General features: G+C 56.3%; 1 protein-coding gene across 8 annotated transcripts in view; it reads right to left on the reverse strand.

The window, feature by feature from the left end:
- Nucleotides 1-18,370, reverse strand: part of SEMA4D (semaphorin 4D) — a 124,061-nt gene that overhangs the window by 53,054 nt on the left and 52,637 nt on the right. For 7 of the 8 annotated variants that reach the window (XM_079108722.1, XM_079108723.1, XM_079108724.1 and 4 more), the window contains one exon: nt 1,100-1,160. The gene's annotated coding sequence lies outside the window, so the exon portion shown is untranslated. Of the gene's footprint in view, nt 1-1,099; nt 1,161-3,356; nt 3,531-18,370 lie in introns of those variants that run through there. The other variant, XM_079108720.1, reaches the window with a different exon arrangement.

Below are 18,370 nucleotides of genomic sequence, written 5' to 3' on the forward strand. Positions count from 1 at the left end.
CCCGCCTTCAACGCCCCATAGCTGAAGGTCCTAGGCCATGGCTTTAACATAGAGGCCAACACAATTCAAAGACAAATGACAAGTAATACTCCTTGGAAATAAAGTGACCTCCCACTCGGATACGACATAGTGACCTCCCACGTACCAGACAATTTATAAAAAAAAAAAAAGAAGTGCATATAACCAGTTAATATGCATCAAAATTGCAGTGGTCTCCCTAGAGGTGAGGGTGTGCTGGTTAAAACCACCCCACCATGCTGGGAAAACGTGCTCTTGCTGTGGTCCCTGGTGGACCAGAGCAGAGCCTCCTGCGAGCTGGCAGAACCCATAGTCCCACCACCACAGAGGAGGAATAAGGGGGCCAGGGTGGTGGCACACGCCTGTAATCCCAGTGGCTCGGGAGGCTGAGGCAAGAGGATCCAAGTTCAAGGACAGCCTCAGCAACTTAGTAAGGTTCTAAGCAACTTAGTGAGACTCTGTCTCGAAATCAAAAAATAAAAAGGGCCTGGGGAGCAGTTCAGTGGTAAGGCACCCCTGGGGTCAATCCCCAAAAGGAAAATAAAAAACGGAGGCCTATGGAAAAAATGAGGGAAAGACAGGGCAGGGGCTTTCCTTTTGCTCTCATGCACGGAACTAGCTGTTCATCTTTGCTCAAAAGCAGAATCACGTGGCTGGAATGGACCCACATCAAGATCAATAATAAAAAGGCCCCCATCCAGGAAGGGTGTGATCAGGAGCCTCCACTGACTCCCTATGGGGCAACCACCTCCCTGAACCCCAAAGAGGAGAGCGAGCTTCCTGCAGCTCCCACCAGGGGCCACCCTAACAACAGCAGGATGGCCGCTGCCACCACCCAGCTGGGAGGACCTGAGAAGGGGACCTGAAAGAAGAGGGTCAGGAAACATAATGGGAGAGAGAGAAAAAGCAAAGGCCGGCCTCAGGCCTCCATGCCCAGCGCCCACCCAGCACAGGAGCCAGGCCTGAACCTCACCCCAAGGGAAGTGTGGATACCAAGTACCCACCACCCCTCAATCCAACTGAGGCCTCTACAAGCTGCCCATCTGATAAAAACAAAGCTGCCCATCTGATAAAAACTTACCTGGATCTCGTGCCTCTGGAGACTTCCCACTTCTAGAAAGGAGTCCTCAGAAACCTCTGCTCTGAAAACAATGGGAAACAAAGAGAGCTAAGCCCCTGAATTCTCCAACCTTGAAAACCCAGTGTCCCTTCTCAGAAGGCACTGAAAACAAAATTCTTACTACTCTAAAACTTCTGGAGCCCTAGGCTGACCTTCTCACCCGGGACCCACCTGACCCTGTTTGCAACAGGGAGGTGGCTGGGCAGCCCCTTCACCAACCGAAGGGGAAGTGTGGTCACCTGGCGCAACAGCCCTGACCACAGCAACTTTCTTGCAAAATAATTCATTTGACTGTGACCACCATCCAGCAGAGTTCAAGCATCAAACAGGCATCATCTCCAGCTGGGGACATAGCTCAGCGGACAGAGTGCTTGCCTCACATGCACAAGGCCCTGTGTTCCATCCCCAGCACCACAAAACAAACAAACAAACAAAAAACCATCTCGTTGTCCACTGAGTTCAGATGTGTCTGTTACAATTTTTCTCCCGATGGCCATCAAGGGGGAAAAGTCAAGACATGTAACATTTACAAGAACCAAACTGGCGTCCCTCTTCCTTTTGCCTATTGTCTGTGGTGCTGGGGACAGAACCCAAGGATTCCAGCAGGCTGGTCAAGTGTTCCGCCTCTGAGCTCCGCCCCAGGCCTGCCTTTGTTTTTGATGGTAGTTTTTCAGCCAAACAGAAAAATGTCCACCATGAGGCAGGCAAGGTTTCTGGAACAGGCCTGCTGCCCTGCTCAGTGAGGGACAGAGTCCTCCGAACAGGGGTCCCCGAGCCCGGTGAGACCACCAACAATCAGACCCAGAGGACCGACCTCATCTGCTTTGGGAAACTGGAGGCCTCATGCGGGCCGGAGGCGGTTCAGAGGGTGGCTGAGTCCCAGCCGACGCTCCCTGATCATAAAGGGCATTTGCTCTGCCTCAGACTCAGACACCAGCGTTCCGCGGCAGGTGGGTTTTTGGTTTTTACCTCTTGCTGTCCAAAAGCTCCTTTCCTGAAGCCCATGGAGGAAGAGGCTCTCCTGAAGGCACGGGTGACACCCCAGGCCGCCCACCCAGACCCCTCACTCCAGTTACCCGGGACCCTTCAGCGTCAGCAAATGGACCACAGGGCAGTGTGCAAAACTGGCCACCATGCATCCGCTCCCAGGGCCGCCAGGTGTCCGAGCAGCCTTTTTTTTTTTTTTTTTTTTTTTTTGATAATGGGGATATAACCCAGGGGGAATTGACCACTGAGCTCTTAACAATCTCCGGCCCTTTTTTCTTTTGAGACAGGGTCTCACTAAGTTACTTAGGGCCTCCCTAGGTTGCTGAGGCTGGCTTTGAACTTGTGATCCTCCTACCTCGGCTTCCCAAAATGCTGGGACTGCAGACGTGCACCATCACGCCTGGTTAGCAGCTGCCTTTAAAGACCAATTGCAAAGCCAAGGTATCCTCCCCGAGCAGCTCTGCAGCAGCCCAGGGAAGGCCACCGACGCCGCCAGGGGGACAGCTCTGCACCACTGCTGGGCAGCACAGTGAGGTCCACCCCGCCATGGGCATTGACAAAGGCTGCATGCTGACCCACCCAAACGGGCCTTGCTGTCACTCAGGCAGGGAGAGGGGCGGCAGCCAACGAAAGGAAGTGCCAGAAACACCTCGAGGGGAAAAAGGAAGGGACTTGCACACCAGAGAGGTCCAGGTCCGTAAGGTGAGTGCCGCAAGCTCCACTACAGAAACACTTCTCAGGAAATCAAGTACGTTTGTCACTTTAACAAACGAAGGCCCAGGACTGGAGCTGCTCGTGGTGCACAGACACGGGGCACATTCTTCATGGTTGCACAGTGGAGGAAACAAGGGACCGAGGACCAGGGAGGCTGGGCCGGGAAGGCCCTGGGTTCCACCCCTGCACTGCAGACACATCTGCACCCCCGGGGCCGAGTCTTTGCACGGACATCTAATTCTCCAGAGGCTCACAGGACCCGACCTGGTGCCTGGCATCCTCACCTCCCATCCTCCAGCCCTGTGTCTGTGTCAGGCCTCCAACTCCCGCGTCCAGCCCGAGTTTTCTGGCCACAGAGCACTTCCAGCCTGGGTAAGCCACCCAGGCCCCGGGCTCATCTTCGCCCTTCACTCAGACGTTTTCTGCTTCCTCAACATAAACCCCACAAGCTATAATTAGCCATCACCCCACCAGAGCAAGAAACAGCAGAACACATTCTCTCCGCATAATTACCCACTGCAGTGTCTAACTCTGCACCTCCAGGCTCCTCAACGCACTGGGAGCAGCATCCCACAGTCTATTCACAGGATGAGGGCCAGGCCCCGGGCCCAGGGCGAGCTGGCCTGTGCTCTCCCAGCACCTGCAGGAGTGCAGGCCAGCAGCACTAATGACCTGGGTGACAGCAGCACCTTCGCCTTATCTCTACTCTGCCAGTGTGCCCTCCCACCCAACCCGGGCAGCCCAGTGTTCTTCAGCACCTGCAGGCGGGACAGGCAAAGCGAGGGGCTCTGGGGTCAGGACGGCCTCGGCTCCAGGTCTGGCTTCTGCAAGCTGCGTGCTCTCCTGGGGAAGTCACTGGGGCCTCGGGGCCTGTTTCCTCATTTGGTCGGTGGCGGTAAGGATCTGAGATTTTTCTACATGAAGAGCTTACGCTGGCACCAGGCACCTGGGGAAGCACTGGCCTGCACTAACGGTGGCGAACACGCAGCTGCTGACACCTCCCTGCCAAGACTGAGCCAGGTATTTTTAAAAATGTAGGGTTTAGCTATTGGCTCACCTGGTCTTCCCAGTGACCAGGGGCCCACTAGCCTCCGCCTACTCACGTAGGGTTCCGGTGCTGAGGTGGCCGGTGTGCGTGCTCAAAGCCTCTGGGAGCACGGCTTAGACACACCTCTGCTGGCCAGTTTGACTGCGGCTGTGGCTGCCAGCCCCTCTGCTCAATTGCTTCAGCCCAGCCAGAAATAGGTGGGAGGTCCCAGAGCAGGATGCCACGGGGGACCCTCCCCTGTGACCAGCACTCTAGGGAGTGAGGGTCTGCACACTGGAATACGCTGCTGCTTCTCACTGACAAGAAGGGTGACCCTTGGGCAGACTGGCCTTAAAGAGCAAGGTGAGGGAGGGGTGGGGACAGCATCCCCATGCCCAGGGGGCAACATCTGCCAAGATACCACATCTGAACCCTCTGACAGAGCAGCTGTCCACCAGGACACACCCATGGGGGCAAGAGGCCCTAGCGAAGGCTACCCAACAGGAAAACTCCAGAAACCTCTAGAAGTTCATCAGCACCTGTGTGTCACACAGGCGCGACTTACCAGGGTTCAACTCTGATTTTCCGACTTTATGACTGAACAAAAGCCGCGCACGTTCAGCAGAACCACGCTTGGGATTCTGGTCTTTTCCTCAGCTTGCAATAGGTAGGAAATCCTCTCCTAAGATGCTGGGCAGCATCTGCAAGTCATGGCTCCCTGTCAGCCACCTGATCACGAGGGGGACGGGGGACACTCCACAGTGTGCTGTGCAGTGGAGCTAGGAAGTTCAGCAGGTTAGGTGTCTCAACTGCATTACTCACTCACAGTATTTTCAACTTACGATTATAGATTTATCCAGACATAACAGCATCGTAAGGCATGGGGCAAGTCCCTCTCTCTACATATTCGCATTTTTCTTTATAGGCAAAATCTGTGCCAGCCCTAGGACGGAATACTGTGCATTGTAACAAGAGTAAAGCTGCCGTGGAGAAGAAAGGGTGCCGAGATTGCTGTTCCCAGTGGTGTGTGTGAAGGCGTACGGTGGGTGACCATCTGTGTGTTCAAAAGAACAATTTGTTAGATGAAAACTGAATCGAGGACGTGCTGGCAGGGGCGACCAAAGACTGCAGTAGGTAGCACGTCGTCTTTTCATAATTTGGATTTTTAGAACCACCTCAACTCTTCCCTTATGCATAGACTTTTCTAATGAGAATATTTTTAATCTGAAACCAAGGGCAGGGGTACACACCTGTCATCCAAGCAACTCAGAAGGCTGAGGCAGGAGGATTGCAAGTTCAAGGTCAGCCTGGGCAATTTTGCAAGACCCTGCCTCAAAATAAAAAAATAATAAATAAAACGGGATAGGGATATGGCTTGGTCATAAAGTGCAAAGGGCCCCTGAGTCCAACCCCCAGTACAAAAAAGGAGTATTTTAAATCTGATACCAAAAGTTAAGAGTAAATGCAGAAAATTTTTAAAAACTCAGAAAAGGCCAGAGAAGAAAACCTCTCAGGCAATGTTTTCCTAAGAAACAGGTAATAACCATTTTTTAAAAAGGTGCATTTCTTACACTGTCCTGAAGTAACTTTACTAAGTGGCCTTCATCTCAATGAAGTTTGCACAAACAGCAGGTAGACGTGCATTTCTGGAGGTTTGAGATCCTGCTGGAATTTCTCGTCCTAAGAAACTAGGGCATGGCTCACGTGCCAGGGCAAGAACATGCCAGCTCAGATGGAGACGGCAGGACCCCAGCCCCACCCGGGAAGGGCGGTCCCAATGCTCACACTGGATGGCAGGACCCCCGCCACCCCACTGTGACACAAAGGGCAGTTTGCGGCCACAGAGGTGCAAGATGGAGGCCTGAAGTCCAAGAAAGCAAGGACCTGGGGCCTGAGGGTGGCAGGAGGGGGGTGGAACCCCGTGGGTGACATTAGGTTCCGACATGGCTGTGCCACACACCCTCCCCGTGCACCCCGCTGATCACGCAGCACCCCTCAGCACTGGGTCATGGCTGATATTCCATCACTAAAGAGGACAGTGCTGGGCATTCAGACAATTTCCAATTTTCCACTTAAAATTCATTTTTAGGGACTGACTTGAACCACCAGCAACACTTGACCTTTCCTATCCAGGACGTTCCAAGTGACATTTACAGAGGTCACGGGGCAGGTCACCGGGTAGATCCTGCTGGGCAGTGACCCAGAGGCTCAGGGCTTCTGCTCACCCTGCTGGCGGGCTGGCTCCTGTCTACAGGCAAAGGCTCAGGCACGGTTTCCGTCATGCGTTTTCATTCCGCTTTCTTCTACATTTTTACAGTTGGTTGAGCGAAAATAATTTTTGCAAATGGAGCTGTGAAGCGCACGGCGCCTGGCGTAAATATTTTTATACTTCTTTCAAGGCCGTTGGTCACCTTGATTAAGTGCCTGTTTATTCTCTCCGAGAGTGGGAAGGCGCACTCAGAGGGAGCTCCAGGGCCCAGCCGGCTCAGACCACCTGCAGCCCGTCCCCCTGGGTGGCCTGTCCTACTGTCCCCCAGTTACTTCCACACACCTCCGTCCCCAACAGCCCCTACACCAGCACCTCCCCCACAGGCTACTCCCTCTGAACCTCCACTCCTCCCAGCTGCTCCCTGGGAACCTCCCCCTCAGTCAGCCACTCCCTCAACACCTCAGTCTCCCCCAGCACCAACCCCCTCCCCCAACACCCCCCTACCCCATTATGCAGCATCTCCCTCCCTCCCCCAGCTACTCCATCAGAAACTTCCCATCCTCCAGCCACTCCTCAGCACCTCCACCTTCCCCAGCTGCTCCTCCGGAACAGGAGAAGCCGCAGCCCCACCTCCAGGGACAGTACTGCACAGCGAGGAACGTAAAGCACATCCACGCAGACATTAGGTGTTAACAACGCAACGCACAACAGCACCGTCCCCCATGACCCAGGGGAGGCACCCGCTTGGGGAAAGGTCCGGGCGGAATCTAGATGGCCGCACCCCAAGGGAAACAAGCCTCGGGAGAAGATGGTCTTCTGCGGCCAGCGCTGACCTCCTTCCTGGCTCTCGCCCTATGATTTATGCCTACATTCTAAGTTTCCCTTTTTAAAGCTCATGGTCACAACATCAGCTTTGCTCACTCCCTTCAGCTCAGCGCGTCTCACACAGCTTGGCCCAGGCGGATCCTTGACTCCCAACTCGCCGAGCCCTTCCTTCCAGAACCGCCAACCCCACAGGCCAAGAGTGTCCACTGCTTTCTCCTCCCTGAGTGCTCACAGGAGGCTCCCCAGCAGCCCAAGGCCGTGGGGTCCCCATCGATCCCCTGGGGTCCTCTGCTAGCTCCCCTCTCCTGCACTTGCCATCCAGAAAGCCAGTCACGGTGGACAGTTGGCACCTCCAGGCCACACAGGCCTGAGGTCCCGGTTCAGTGAGAACCAAGCGTCCATTGTCACGGACCTTCCCAAGCACCTGCTTCTCGATGGAGACCCTCCGCTGACCTGCTGAGCAGCCTCGGCCCTCCTTCCAGGACCCCTCCTCCCGTTCTGACCCCAGCTCTCCCTCCCCTCATAGCCAGGCCCACCCCCAGCACCTGCCACCCGCCAGGCCTTCCATGTGGAGCCTCCGTCTGGTCCCTGCTACTGGCCGGGAGAATGGGCACCGCTCCAGAGCAGTTCCTAAGTCCCCCGGCCCCACGTCACCGTCCTTACAGGCCGGCTTGTGTCACACAACACCTGGCTCAACCCCTTCCTTGTCTTCAGAGCCTGCAGAGGGGCCCAGCCTCCAATCTGGTGTCCCCAAGGGTGCCCCATAATTCACCAGGCGAATGCTTTTTCATCCTTCCTGTGCAGCTGTGGGAACACGCCACAGTCTAGACCCAGCCCCCAAATACGTGACTAAGCAGCGTCCTGACTCGCCCAGGGTCCGCATGACCGTGAGCAGCCCACACAGCCAGCAGCCAGCATGGAGAACCAGCCTGTGCCCCAAAGACCACTGCCTCCTTTCCATGTGACGTCCCCTCCGGCCACCACACCTGCTGAAATCCAGGTGGCTCAGCTAGCAGGTCAGGGCCACCACTGACCTGCCCTCTAGAAAACAGTCTCCCCTTGGCCGGCTTTCAGTGAACAGGAAGGACACTGACATCCGCCTTCAGGGAAGGGGACCAAGTGACAGTGACCTTTCATGAGAGAGCTCGGCAGGCACCCTGCTGGATTCTGCGAGTTGGGCTGCCAGCCACCTCATCGCCATGTGGCCCGATGAATGAGCTGTTCCTGACTCCCTGGGGCATGCAGGGAGCGACCCAGCAGTGACGACTCAACCAACCAAACCCTCCCAGGACTCAAGCAGAAGGCCACAGCCGGCCGCCCCCGCCTGGGGGCCGGAGCACAAAAGCCCCACCGTGTGGCCCCAGGGCCACCCCCAGAAGCAGTGGCAACGCATCCAGTCCAGCCCACCCGCTGATCCAGAGTCCCACGGGGCAGGTTTACAGCACTCCTGAGAGGAGGGAAAACAGGCTCACAAAACCCCACTGTGACCCTGACCTCGAGCCCCGGTGGGCACTGCAGCCTCAGCACTTCACGGCTTGTCCCAGTCGGGGAGATCCCGCCCACAGCGATGGGAGTGGGGTGGGGTCAGTGGAGAAAAGCCCAGAAACTGCTCACTGGTCACTGAAACTGCAGGAGATTTTCTCTCCTGCTGGGTTTTGGGCTGATCCCTGCAGCCCCCGCCCCAGCCAGCCGCTCCCACTCCCTCCTCCAGGGACACCTGGGCAGAAAGACACTTCAGAAACAACTCCTTTTCTGCAAGGTGCTGGCAGCATAAACATCACAGAATCTGCCGGGTGTGGTGGTACACGCCTGTGATTCCAGTGACTTGGGAGGCTGAGGCAGGAGGATTGCAAGCTTGAGGCCAGCCTCAGCAACTTAGCAAGACCTGAAGCAATTAGCAAGACCCTATCTCAAAATAAAAAATAAAAAGTGCTGGGGATGTGGCTTAGTGGTTAAACACCCCTGGGTTCGAGCCCCAACATCCCCCCCAAATCACAGAACTCCCAGGGCCACCCAGAACCACGGTCTGGTCCAGGGCTGTAGGCCGCCTGGGATGGCTCCCCAAGGGGCTCCTGGTGCCCTCCTTGTCTCCACGGGAGGAGTGAGGTCATGCCATTTCACCCGCACAGCCAGCTCAGCCGCAGGAGTGACCAAGAAGCCTCCCCTCACACCATGGCACGGGCACAGAGAAGTGGGCAGGCCCAGGCCAAGTGGGGACTTCTTTTTTTAAGTCTCGAAGCCACAAAATGCTGGTCTTTCATCTTTAGCAATTCCTTAAAAGTACGCAACAAAATTACACAGTAAGGCCAGCTGGGCCACGAGCTGCAGCCAAGACTGGGCGGCAGGGGCCTGAGCCAGCACGAGGCCTCCCTCCGGTCCCCGCCCTGGGACGTGGCACCCCCATTAAACACACCTGCTCCGGCCAACGCTCGTGACGGCCCCGGGTCTGCTGTCCACCCTGTCGGGAGACAAAAGAACATGTGCCACCGTAGCGTCCAGGTCCCTGGCTTGGTGCCAACTTTTAACTCAGTGACACCACTCTGTGTCACCTCGACCAGCTCACTGGCCCCTGCCTCTCCAAAGTCCACGGGTTCTGTACCTTAGGCCTTCGTATGGGGGGGGTGCTTCGGCACAGCTCGTCATTTTGGGACTCTGTGTTGTTTGTTCACTTGTTCATGGGGCCTTGCCAGAGGCCCAGGCTGGCCTTGACCTCCTGGGCGCAAGCAATCCTCCCACTCAGCTTCCGAGCAGCTGGGGCACCAGGCACGTGCCACTGCCCATGCTGACTCCTGGCCACCCTGAAACCAAGCCAGTCCACCGACAGCATGGCCACTGCGGCGAGAGGACCCACTTCACGAGAGCTCAGCCGCCGCCAGCCCCGCTGTGACGGGAGGTGGCAACGCTGGCTCTGGGGAGGCCCACGCCTTCCCCAGCAGGGAAGCCAGGTTCCCTCCGGGCCTGAGGAAAATGACTGTGCAGCTGGTGCCCTGTGTACGGCCAGAATTTCAATTAGTTTCTAGCTTCCAAAGACCCACGTGACCCTGCAGCGCAACGCTGTAAGCCCAGTATTGGATTAGAGGGGGATTCACTCTGATCCTGTGAATCATGACCAATCCTCTTATCCAGCTCCCCATTACCCTTCCTCCTCGCGGTTCCCGGGAGCTGATGCTGCTTCTTGACTCACTCCCCAGGGAGTCACAAGAGGCAGGGGACAAGCTGGAACAGTAACCATGACCCGGAGGGGCCCCGTCGTCTGCCTGCACCCACGGAGTGCTAGATGCTGGGACAAGGGTGGCTACAGGTGGATGGGGCGGTAACAGGGAAGCCAGCTATCCGGAGACAGCAGGAAGGGCCAAGGCAGGGAGCTCTGCTGGCCCCTCAGCGGGAAATGGAGCCCCTGAGGAGGAATTAACCCTGCTGCCATCAGGCGGATCACAGATTATGAACCAGGTGGACCTCAGTTCCAGGAATCCACTCTGCACCCTACAAACAGGGAATCCCAGAATCCTCCCCCCTCACCCGGTTGATGGCAACTGGCAGGTGTAAGTGACCTTCCTTCCAATTAGATGACTATTCCACGGGGGGTGAGGGGTCTCCTTTTCCTGAGCTGTGTCACCTTCCAGATGATTCAGAGTAAGGATGTCGGGTCACTCGGCAGGGGGTTGGGGTGGCGGGGGGGAGCTGGTGAGTCACTGTCACCAGATTCCAACAGTCATCTAGGCTCAACAGCTCTGGCAGGCCAACCCACCACTGCTCCATCTCTTCCAGGGCTCAAGAAGGAGGCTGGACTCACAGTTGGGGATGGGTTAGGAATTATACATGGATAAGGCAGAGCTGTGTCCTCAAGCCAGAAGCATCAGCCTTGGAATTCAGAGGAACCCACCCTTAGGAAAAATCCAGAGATTCTAGAACAGTCTTACACCAAGTAGGCCAGACTGCACTAACAGCTGGACAGATGACCTGCCACCTGGTCCCTGCCTCAGACAATGCCACGACCCCACTCCTGAAGCCCAACCAGGAACCTCCCCCTCCCCAGCCACCTTGCTGAGCCTGATACAGGAAGCCTCAGGTCCGGCTGCACTCACAGGAGACAGCGTCTGAGGAGCATGGACTTCCCATCAGAGCAGAAGCCCTGTCAGGCTGGGAAGGGGAGCAACGGGGGCCTCTGGGGACAGGCCATGCACAGGGTCCGCAGCTGGCAGGTCGGGCAGCTGGTGTTGAGCATCACGGGCACGGTATGTGCCCAGCGCCTACAGGTATTCTCCCAATACCTCTAGGAGTCAGAAGCCATAACGGCCATCAGCCCTGTCATATGGGTAAGAAAGCCACGGCCATGCAGAAGCCACACCGGCCCCAGGCCTGCCCCGCAACCCCAGAAGCGCTCGGCTCTCCTCGTCACAGAGGATCCCTGGTGGCCAAGTCAAGTCATAAACACAATCTGGTCTCTTCCTCAAAATCTCAAGTTCACTTCAAGTTAGGAGTCCCGCTGGGAACTTTCTAAAGAATCCATTTCTGGGCCACAGCTGTTAACAACGGCGGAAGCAGAATCTCCAGGCTGTGAAATATGTACCTGGCCTTTGAAGACGATCTTTGTCCACCCAGAAGCCCAGGAAGCAAACTTTTCTGAATCAATGCCTGCTGCTCCTTAGGCCCTAAAAGAATGTGCCGTATATAAGAAGTTGAGTTCAATTCCCTGTACTGGCCAAAAAGAAAAAAAAAAAAAAGAGGAAATTAACCCATTCACAACCTGAGGTGGACCATATTCAAGTTTCCTAGTGGTCACTTTGCCCTGACCGACGACTTTGCAGGTGGCACAGGTCACAAGACTGGCTGAGGGGAACAAGCTGAGCGGAAGAGTACAACACACCAGAAACATCGGCCAACGACAGAAATTTCTGGAAACATTTCAGCCTTGGGGAGGGGGTGACTCACAGGTCAGGAAGTACCTCACACAATTTCAGAACCAAAGGAAGTTTCTAGTCCTACTTTCCCAACGAGCAAGCCAGAAGCACCAAGCGCCTGCCGCAGCTTGTCCTGCAGGGCAGTGTCTCTCCTCCACCAAAGAGCAACAAAGCATCCTTCGCGACGCCCGCCTCATGTGCACACACCTGTGCAGGCGGCTCGGGCACAGGCCCTGCCACCTAGGCCTCCGAGATGCTCCAGGGCCTGTGTGGGAGACAATCTGCTGTGACTGCCACTCGGGTGGTGCTGCCCCAGCCTCAGGGGCAAACAGGCCGCATCTTCCCAGGTAGAGAAAAACCAGCAACTGGTGGCCTAGCAGGGAGGGTGGAAAGGGGCCACTGCTCTGGGGGACCTTATGGGGTCTGCCACATGCACTTCCGTGGCCCAAGCAATCCTACCAGTTCCCAAGGAAGCCGGCTCCAGGATGCTCGTGGCCAGGGTGCCTTCAAGCACATCACGCAGATGCCAGCCATCAGGCTGTTAAGTGAGTAACAGCAGAGCAGGTGACTCAGGAGCACAGACCAGGCCAGCCAGGTCCCTTGGCAGGTTGGGATGAGCACAGTGTTTTGTTAAATGCAAAGAGAAGATGAGGAGTCAGCACAGAAGTACAGGCTGGCTCATGTCAAACCCAGTCACAGGACCCCAGGGGCTGGGGAGGGCCGGCCAGGGAGCAGTCCTACCAGCTCCTCCCGGCCTTTGCAGGCAGCCAGCAGGAACACCTGGGTCTCAGGCGGGGCCACCACCCTCAGCGGGAGGGAGGGCACGGCGCCAGTAGGGCTCAGTTCTGGGAAGTGGAACCTGAGAGGCACTTAAAATTCCTCTTTTGGACTTCCCTTTATCCTCCAACGACAGCGGCACCTTCCTTCTCTCTGTCTCATCACCCAGGCACACGGGGAAGGGGGAACTGGCCCTGCATTCCCCACAGAGCACATTATTCTGCCATCCTTGGGCCCGCACACCGGCACCCTTGCTGCTCTGCTCTGCCCGGCTCTGCCCTATCCGTTACTCCACCAAGGCAGCCACAGACCACGCGACCTGGTTCCAGCGCTGGGCCCACCCACACAGCGGGGCAACCGGGGTTGGCGTGTTTTCTGTTTATAAGGTGGCAATGGCCTCTGGCAGTGCCCAGAAGTTATCACCACTTGGCACCATAAACGTTAACTACTAATATTAGCAATATCACATCAAAATCAAGTGCCATGGAGCAACCTGGGTCAGTAACTAAGCTCAACTAGATCGTCCTGCCCTTCCAAGAGCAGCCACTTAAAAACCGACTCTCCCAAGGTAGACAGACACCTTGCTCTCTCCACAATGACACAAAGGAGAGAAAGGAAGAGGCTGCCTCTGTCCTCGGGCCCATGGAATCAAAGTGGACACACGGCCCCATGGCTCCAGTCTTGGCCTCTGACTGTTGTGTCCTGCCCTGCTGTGTCCAGGCCAGCAGGTGACCACAGGCACTGTTTACTGAGCACTGGCTCCTGCAGGGAGACCACTGAGGAACCCGTGTGCCTGCTCACTGGGCTCTGAAGGATCTAAATCCACGTTCCACACAAAGAGTAAGAAGACCCACAGAGGGAAGAGCGAGCCCTCAGGGACGGGGCGCAGAGAGTGGCCTGTGGAAGCTAGGGTCAGGTGGAGCCACCCCAGGGGTGCAGGACTTTCTTCCTGAGGGTCACTGACACTGAGAGCTCCATCTGATCTGTATCCGTGTGGTCAGTCTGGAGTGAGGTCCTCAGCAGGGGACAGGAGCTGCTGTCCCCGTGAACACCTGCATTCACTTGGTGATCACTGCATTGATTTAACTCTTTAAACTACTGAGTAACCAGAATGAGCCAGCAGCTGTCAAGCAGATGGTCCTCTCCAGCCAGGTGCAAAGGAGCACCCCAGGAATCCCAGCCACTGGAATCCCGGGTAGGAGGATCACTGAGCTCAGGAGTTCAAGGCCAGTCTGGGCAACCCAGTGAGAACCCCCATCTCTAAAATGAAAAAAAGGGGCCTCTCCAGTCTCAGCTGTGGTTGCTTCCGGGTAACTAAGTTTTTCAGTAGTTTGAGTATGAGTTTCAGAGAACAGGAGCAATCAGAGCCCATAAGGGAAAGGAAACGGTTGGGTCATCTGCCCAGCAGCCAGGCACAGGGGCTGCCGGGCCAGGGCCTGGATCTTCTGCCCCACCCTGGTTTGTCCATCCCTCCACCTGGCACCTACCGAGAAGCCCACCGGGTGCCAGCCCATGCCACGTGCTGGGGTTTGGTGGGAAAACGACACACCCACGCTGTGTGCTCTCCAAGACACCAATGGTCTAGGGACAAAGACACACGGTCAACCTCACACAGTCTGCAGGTGGCACATGAGCTCTGCACGAACAGCAATGTCGCTGTGCTTCTCTGGCGGGGTGGTGAACAAGCCTGGACTCCTCCAGGGGACTTGGGAGCCAAGATCTGAGGACGAGAGGCCAATAACTGGTGGTGAAAGTTCAAGACCATTGGACGGCCACAGGGAAAGCCTGATACCCCCACCCGGGGAGGCGGGTCTGCAGGGAGCCCGTGCACTGCCCAGGATCCCTGGCTCTTCACTCCCTGTGGCCTGCCTTGAGCTTCCAGTCACCAGGGCAGCAGAGCACAGCGCTGGGGGACTGCTGGCAGGTCTGGAACAAGAGGACGGGATCTGGTGTTTAAGGAGAAGGACACCATGTGACGACGAGGCCAGCATCCACACGGGAGCTCAGTTAAAAGACAGGCAACTGCCTAGCAGGCCTCAGGGGGGCTGCGGAGGGCCTCTAGAAGGCTGGCCACCAGCAGAAGCGGGCTGGTCCTGCTCAGGACCATCTCCACACCAAGATCTGCTGCCCACCGACTCCAGGCCGACGGCCAGAAGAGATCTGAGGGAGCAGAACACAGCCGTGTGCACGTGTGTGTGTGTGAGGTGTACACGGACGTGGTGTGGGTGCAGTGTGGGCTGGGCACGGTATGTGGCCCATGGTGGTGTGTGGAGTTCATGTGTCGCATGTCTGCACACAGGTGCAGTATCTGTGTGTGTGTGTGCGCGTGTGCACATGCACGGTGTGTGGCCCATGGTGGTATGTGGGTTCATGTGTCGCATGTCTGCACACAGGTGTGGTATCTGTGTGTGTGTGTGTGTGTGCGCGTGCGCGCAAGTGTGTTCTGAAATACAGATGATGAGCACCTGGGAGCCCAGGGTAGCTGCTGGACATGCCTACCCACAGCCTGCCCCACGGCCTGCAGGTGCAGGAGGGGCATGTGACCCTGCAAGGTCCTGACCCAGAGGGCACACAGGGACCCAGCCAAGGTGACCCTGAGGAAGGCAGCCATTGTCCTCGGGGTGAGGAAGCCCACTCCCACCTCAGACAGGACTCAGCACCCTGCTGACCAAGCAGCACACCATGGACACCCCAGGAAATGTCCCAAGGAGCCGAACACCCACCCAGGGAGGACAAAGGACTTGACAACAAAACCCAATCTAGGGCTTGGGCTAGTTGGACGTGTCTTGAACCCACACTGCTGGGCCTGGCAGGGGCGGGGCTGGGTCTCTTGGAAACACAAGGGCGGGAAGAGACGCACACAAAGCCCTGAGGGCCGGGAGTCTCCTGTTCGCTGGGACAGGGTCAGGGACTGGCTGAGCTGCTGCAGGGAGAGGGCCAGGGCACAGGCGGAGCAGGGCTGGGCAGGGGTCCCCAGGGCTCGAGCCTCCGCAGGCCAGGATGCGCTCAAGCCATCAGGTGAACAGGCGACAAGCCTCCGTCCCCGTTTCCTACAGTGCTCTGCAGAGAGGCCCAGGGAAACGACCTTCCTGCCCGTCCGACAGTGCCACACACAGCAGCTGGGGCACCCAGCACCTGAAACCGTGCCACCCTCAGCAGCTGACATGCTCACCAAGCCTCCTGGGCAGGCCCCACAGGAACGTGAGAACGGCCTCCCCTCAGCCCTTTCGCACTGACCTCTGCGCTTTGCAGGCCCCGGGCCTGTGGCTGCATGCCTAGACCCAGAAGAAGGCGTGACCGTGCACACCAGTGGGTCCCTGGGCCAGAGCGCTTGCTGGACAGGGGACGCAAACCCAGCCTGTGGCCTCCCGCCTGTCTGGCCAGAGTGGTCACTTTTTTAAAGTATTCAGTCTTGTTCTTCCCAGGCTGACCCTGAACCCCTGGGCTCCAGTGACCCTCTGCCTCAGCCTCCGTAGCTGAGGCGGCAGCAGTGAGCCACTGTGCTCAGCTTCTGGCCTGACCACCTTGGGCCACACCTGCCCCCTTGGAGGGTCTCCCTCAGTGGATCTGAGGCCAGGAAAAGCCCCCACCATGCTTCTGTTCCCCTCCCAGGAGCCCCCCAATATGCAAACCCTCCCCCTTCCTCCTGCCCTTAAATCCTGCCCATCCCGTGCTGGCTGATGAGACCACTCTGCCCTCACCTATTCCCTACAGCACCCGCCGTCCTGGACCAGCGGGGGCTGCCCCCCGTGGACAGGCTCCGTGCCAGGTCCTCCAGGGAACCCTACAGCGCTGAAGTCTAAGGGCCCTGGTCTCTGCAGTGCACTTGGCACATCCGACACCTGGCTGCTCAGTCCCGGATCTGCCTCCTTGTCCCAGCGCTGGGAAGCTCCTCTGCAGGCAGAACCGTCTCCGGGAGCTGTACTGGTTCCCAGGATGGCGGCAAAAGGGGACCTTCAACTGAGCAGGGGTGCTCACCAGTAATCCCAGCTCCTCCGGAGGCCGAGGGAGGAGCACTGCCAGTTCCAAGTCACCTCCGCCAACTCCACAAGATCCTACCTCAAAATTAGATTCTATTTAAAAAGCTGGCCATGTGGGTAAGTGGCAGAGTTCTTGCCCAGCATGTGCAAGGCCTTGGGTTCAGTCTCCACCACTGCCAGCCAGACAGACAGATGGAGAGAGACAAACATACATAAATGGGAACATGGATGTAAACAGATAAACAGATGGATAAATAGATAAAAAACAGAAAGATAAAAATGCATAAGTAGAAAGCCAAACAGATACGTAAACAGAAAGATATAACCAGATAGATAAACAGAAGGATACACAGGTAAGTAGATGACCCAGCTAGAAAGACAGAGAGATGGATAGATGGAAACCACAAACTCAGTGGCTTGAAACAACACAAATATATTATCTTTCAGTTCTGGAGGTCGGACATCTGGCAGAGGGCTGTGCTAAAATGTAGAAGTTGGCTGTGTTCCCTCCGGACTCCAGGGGAGGATCACTTCCTGGTCTTTCCACCTTCTGGAGGTTGTCTGCATTACTCGGCATCTGGTCCCTCCTCTACCTTCAAAGCCAGGAGTGGGATTTGAATACGCCAGGCCAAGAGGTGCCACTTTGGCATAGGAATTATCTTCAGCTGAAGGCAAACAGCAGGCTCAGGGAGAACTCTCTGCCCTCCTCCTTTCTGCCTAAAAGCCAGCCATAAATTTCCTTGTTTCAAGTGCTTCTCGTTTCCACACCAGGGAGACCGCGACAGTACCTTCCCAAACAATCTGCACCTACCATCAATTTCCCAGCCACACTCACACAATTTACCACTCCTGGGAGCACAAACACACTTTCCTTTGTCTAGCTGTGTCTTTGCAATTAATTGCCCTTTGTTAAAAGGGTAGATAAACCTGAGTCTAACCACTTTGAATTTTCACATCTCTTCTGTGAAGTAGATACATATAAAACATTAACATCTGACTGCCTAATCTGTTAATCTGGTTTTCGTTATATTAATTCACAGACCCCTGGAACAGAACCTAAGAGGGTAGAGGATACTTTTCTTCTCTCCTTTATTCAGTGTAGCATCTTGCCTTTTCCCTCCTGCCTCTGTCTCATCAGGACACTTTTGATGACATTTAGGGCCCACCTGGATTATTCAGGATAACCTCCCAACTCAAGGGAGGCCAAGTCCCTTCATTAGGTCACAAAACACATTCACAGGCTCCTGGATGTGGGCGTGTTGGGGGGAAGGGACGGTTAGCCTCCTGCAGACCCCTGCATAATGTTACCATGAACCCCTGCATTGAAGTTCTAGGGCCCAGTCAGAAAAGGTGACAGGGAGTCAGGCCGGCTGAGCTGCGGTGGATGACAAAGAGCCGCAGTCCTCTGCAGAGGGACAGCTGCACTTTCCAGTCTTTGGGAACGTGGCCCAGTATGGGCACAACTCCTGATGCTTTTTCTAGAACACTGGTAGAGACGAAGTCTCCTCATGCTGGGAAGTAATTCATAGGATATTTCTTAATGCCAGGCGGTCTGGACCATACCTGCCTACCCATCTGAGGCCAGAGTTAGCCCTGGCTAACTGGGGAACGGGGCCGGCCAGGCAGCGAGCACGCCAGGGCTGTACCCCTTCAGTCGGGTGTAGGCAGTGGAAGGCCAGGGGACACCCACGTTAAGAATGCTGGCCGAGCAAAGATGCAAATGACCCTCAGGAGCACTGGGAAATTACAAGGAAACTCACATTCCCCAGGAATCCTGACTTAATGGCTCATTCAGATGCAAATTTTACCCCA

The sequence above is a fragment of the Sciurus vulgaris genome, assembly GCF_902686455.1.
Source record: "Sciurus vulgaris genome assembly, chromosome: 13".
In the NCBI taxonomy this organism is placed as follows: Eukaryota; Metazoa; Chordata; class Mammalia; order Rodentia; family Sciuridae; genus Sciurus; species Sciurus vulgaris.